Below are 5,526 nucleotides of genomic sequence, written 5' to 3' on the forward strand. Positions count from 1 at the left end.
GGGGTGGGGAGTGCAGTGATAGGCAAGCTGGCTACCAAACAGAGGAGATAATGAAGACAAATCGTGGTTTTCTCCTTCTGGATTACAAACCATCGTGCCAGTCTCAGCAACTTTGGTGAGGAGGAGTATTTTCCATGACATCATCTCAGCTTTGAGGCAAGAGTTGTCTAGCACCTTGTGAGATACAAGGTAGATCCGGCAAAAACTGAAAACTGTGAACGTCTCTTAGGAACATCATTAGTGGCTCCAAGTCTTGTTGAGAAGCTTCCTAACACTGTAAAAGGGATCTCTTGTAAACTTGAGGCATACAATACACATTTTGCTGTGGCTGTCCTCTGCTTGGAGTCCTCAGTCCTGATACGGTATTCAGATAGCTGTCCAGCTTCTTGTCAGATGCTCAGGGACATGATGAGAGGCTGTCTAAGAAGTGCCAACACCACCAGCCCTTGTGTGTTGTTTGTGACAACTAATTATCAGACAAGACCTGAAATCAGATTCAGAAGTCTATTTCCTATTATATGAAAAAAGCTACATTGTTCATGCCAGCAGACAGCAGGAAACTAAATGGACCATCCTTCAGCCTGAGAAACTTAATAAAAATATTCAAGCAGAGATACAAAAGAAAACTAGAATGGAGTAACAATGTTCAATCTAAACATTTGATCTCTTTATAATGTGGGACATGAATTCCTGTTATTAATTTGTTTTATTTTGGAGTGTGTTCTTTTTTTTATTCCTATTTTCTTCCTGTTTTGACTTTGGATCCAGCATTAGTCATATTCGACTCTGAATAATCTCATCCTACCATTGTATTGATGTTTTCCTATCTTCATCCTGCTTTGAAGGACAGATATGGGACTACATATACTTTACAAAAAGAAAAATTATTTTTTAATTCTTCCTTTACACTAAATGTCTGGCTAGAGCTACCCGAGTTGACATATTCTTTTCATGTCATCTCACCTAATGACAGTCGCAATGACAGGGTCTAGATAGTAAGTGATAGAAGCAAAAGCATCCATTGGACCCTCCAAAGGATCAGTCATAACATCAGTTGAGCCAGCTGCCCAGATTCTTTACTTTTGGCAAAACTTTTGACAAAATTTTAATTACTGTGGCTGTATCTATTAATGAAAATGATCCATTTTGATTGAAAGTATAGTTCCTTTCAAACTATGCCACAGTATTTTGTACCCATGATTTGGGTACAGTGTTTCTCAAAAGATGTTCCTGGAAGAAAATCCTCCAAAGTGCTTATCAAAATGCGGATTCCTGTTTCCTACTCTAAACCTACTCATTAAGACCCTCTGGAGGTGGACCTAGGGATATGCATTCAAAAAATAAGCCCTGTAGGCAATTCTTGGGCATATTAAAATTGATAACCATGGGCCTAGAGTTCAGTAACTTAAGCAGCACTTGTGTAGTTCTGCATGGTCATCAGTGGCTAGGGAAGGTTTACAAGTCCTGAGAATTGGTGTTCATCCATTCATTCAGTGAGCCTTTACTGAATACCTCTGATACCTAGGTTGGGCTGAGAAGACCAGTATGGATTCCATACCCTCATTTCCCTTATCTTTGGAATGGAAATGAGGGTCTAAGGTAGTGTTTTTCAAACCTGCATGTACATCAGCATCATGGGGAAATTGATAAAAATGTATAGTCTCTCCCTAAACACACACACACACACACATACACACATACACATATACACACACACACACATATTCTACAGAGACATGTGCCCCCCACCCCGCACTCATCACACTTTATATCCTTTTGGAGTAACATAAAATGTAGATAACCCATATATTAATTAATCATCCCACTATTGTTGTTCTAGTTGAGTGAGTTTAATTCTTAGTTTCATAAAGAATGCCATGTTGAATTTTTGTTTGTTTCAGCATTTCCTTAAGACAGACATCTAGAAGTGAATACTTCCTGTGGTAACTTCTCTGAAAGTTGGCTCAGTTCTGCTTTGTCCACTCTCAAAGACGAGTGAGTTTATGTCACTGTGTCAGCATATATGGATGGGTCTTTAGGTTGGACTCTGATCCCAAACCATGGGGTTGTTAGTTAGGATAGGGGTAAGCTTCTGTAACAAAGAAATCCCACAATACTGTAGTTTAAATCAGATGGACATTTATTTCTCTCCTTTACTGCTCAAATAGGAATGGTTTAGGACTAGTGGGGAGACTGACATTCTTAACATGTGGCTTCCATTTCTGGGTTCAAAGTGACTACTCTGTTCTTATTGCTTTACAGACAGTGAGAGGGAGAAAATAACCTGGGAGGGTACACCCATTGTTTTAAAGACAAGATCTAAAAGTGGCATACATCATTTCCGGTCACATTCCATTGGTTGGGACCTAGTCACTGGTTTCACCTACCCACAAGAAAGAATAGGAAATGAAGTAGTTATCTGGACAGCCAGGTGCTCAGCTAAAACTAGGAGAAGAGAGGTAGGGACAAAATTAGCAATCTGCCCCAGTCTCCAACCAAGAATCCAGACGGTGGGCAATCCAATAGGGCATGTTGTAATTGCTCCTTTATTCTATGATCCCCAGCTTGCTCAACTTTGAGCCTTTGAGATGTAAGCGTAAGTTAGAGTCAGGTAGTGAAACCTTTGCTAATCTGACAAGGAATCAAGGTTCATTAAACTCCTAAATGTGGCATTTTTATAGAGTATGGCTAAACTGGAGTTGGCCTAGTGCAGACATCATTAGCTACAGGTTCATTTGAGCTCCATAGCGTGTTTTTCTTCCCTCCTCTCCCCGCTCCCTCCATCCCTTTCCCTGTCCCTCTTCTTCTCTCTCTCTCCCTCTCATTCTCTGCATTTCCTTTCTGTTTTTTAGAACTTTGCCTTTCTTTTTTCTTCTTCTTCTTTTTTTTTTTTTTTTTGCTATTGATAGGTCCATAAGAAAGAATTTCTGGGTTTCAGTGAAAAAACAAGTTTTAAAGTAGAATTTTCAACAAGACACCTAATGAACAATGGTCTATTCGCACAGCTGAAAGCTCTACTCATAAATCTCTTTCTCTTTTAGATTTGTGAGGAACAAGGGGTTATATTCTCTGCATGGGATTTTGCTTCTGGGCTAGGGTTGACTGCAAGTTTATTGGAATGAGCACTATGTTTTGTTTTGTTTTTACCATGAGGGACTTCTGCAAAGAGCCCCAGTGCTCATCATGTGCTGTGAGGAAAATGGAGAGAGTTTGCAGACCAGTTCTTTCCCTTCATTCAAAATTAGGTACAAGCTGAGAACAACTGGTGATTTTTTAAGTCCTGTTTTGGATGAAATAAGCGGACATATTTGAATTAATTAATATTGTAAGGTGACTCTTAGCACTGAAACTGAGTTAGTACCTGATAAAAGGAACACTGAACCAGGAATCACAAAACCCCTGCTCTAGCCTTGACCTCACCACTGTAGGGCTATGGGCAAATTACCAACATTTCTATGCCTTTCCCAATTACATAAATTCAGAGATTCTTATACTTCTAGAAGAATGATTTTATAGATTCTCTAGTCTGACTTCCTTGTGATAATCACAGGAAGACTGAGGTGCAGCAAGGTCTAGCTGATCATCCCCCACTTCATAAACCAGATAAACCATTCCCCTCTTGGTGAACCCTGGACCCTACATGCTAGCACTCTATACTACAATATTTGGTGGCTTATAATTTATGGGTCTGCTTTCCCTTGGGCTTCTTAAAAGCAGAGCCCATTTCTTATCTATGTTGTCCCTTCCATATAGCCTAGTACTATGGATGGCTCATAGTAGTTACTTGATATTGGATAAATGAATAAAATAAGTACACCCATAGTCTGATGGTTGGTCAGGAACTGGTTAATAGCTGGGTAGGGCCAGGGCAAGTTTCATACTCCCAGACCAATCTTTTTCATATTCAACCTTTCCCTACCCTTAAGAATAAGGGTAAAATGTGATATCAAATGTAAGAAGTTCTTGAGAACTAGAGATTTGGGTGCAGGAGATGAATGGTTTTCTCTATGCGGGCTTGTTCTGCTGTTTCAGTCTTGTGGTCCTTAATGCCAATTTCTTTTTATAACATACTTCTCACTTCATATTTCCTCCAGAACCTCTGCTTGGAGTGGTCAGGTAGGGGTGCCTCAGGCCAAACCAAGGAGGAAGATATTGCACTGGGGCCCAGAGCACTTCATAGGAGATTTTTATGTCAAAATCTGAAGCCCACAATATCTGCTGTCTAAGTTGATGGCAACCTCTCTAAAATGAGGCTTGCAGGAACTGCCATAAGGAAGGCAGAATGGCTCATGCCCTCAGAATTAGGTATAAGACCAAGAGGCCTATGCCTGGGGCTGCCACTCAGGTGTTCACCTGATACTGCTCCCAGCTTAAGAATGGAGTCTATATTCTGGTCGTCAAAATAACTACTCAGGGTGGGGAGGGACATGGGCCAGAGTCTTGGGAAGTTCTGAAAGGGCTGCTTTTAGCACATGGAGGGGACCGAGACAACTGAAGCCACAGTAACAAGCCTAGGAGGAAGGAAGGCTGCTGTGGGGTCACTGGGAGAAACGCTTCCTGCCATTGTCTGGCCACATGGGTGGGTTAAAAATAAAAATAGGTGGAACTTGAAGACTGTATCTGGACCCAGATCCACAAAGAGAATCTGTTTCTGCTGTGTTTGGGAATGTGGAGAAATGACCCAGGGCATTTCAGACCTGTGACTATAGGATGTGGAGGTCAGAGACCCAAGGAGAGAGGCTAATAGATCCTAACCATGCTCCCACTGTTTACAGAAGAATTTCTCAGCCTGGGGGTCCTACCCAGCAATGTTTGATAGAACAGAGAACCATGCCATACAAAACACTGGAGTCTGATATAACAAGACAAAGCACAGAGCACTCAAAGACTGTTTCATAAATGCTGAACAGAGGTTGAAAGCCAGGTTCTAAAGGCTTCTTAGACTATCACCCTCTTTCCCTAAAATTTGTCCAAAGAGGACTACTTGGGGAACTTGTATTCTTCTCTGGCACTTTTTTTTTCCTTCAGTTTTTGTTTGTTTGGTTGGTTTTAGTTTATGTTATAGAGAATGTCAACTGTGGTGTCCAAAAATAAACATCTAATGAAGCCATATGTAGCCTTTAACAATTATCAACTCATGGCCAATTTTGTTTCATCTGTATCTCCTCTATTTTCCCACTCCATGTTATTTGGAAACAAATTACATATAATTTCATCTATAAGATTTTATGTTATATTTCTAAAACATAAATACTCTTTATAAAAACATAACTATTCCATTATGACGTCTAAAAAATTTAGAATTCTGTAATGTCACCAAATGTCCAGTAGGTGTTCAAATTTCCAACACCTGACATGTAATCATGTCTTCCTCATAGTTCCCCTAGGACCTACTCTATCCTGATCAGGAGAAAAAACCAAGGCAGACTTATCATGCAGGGAAAGAAGCTGTGATGCCCTTGTCCTTTTGTTTCCACCCTATCGTAATTTAACAAACCCGTGGTATACCAGGAACAGAGAGGGAGA

This window comes from Halichoerus grypus, chromosome 4, assembly GCF_964656455.1.
Source record: "Halichoerus grypus chromosome 4, mHalGry1.hap1.1, whole genome shotgun sequence".
NCBI lineage: Eukaryota > Metazoa > Chordata > Mammalia > Carnivora > Phocidae > Halichoerus > Halichoerus grypus.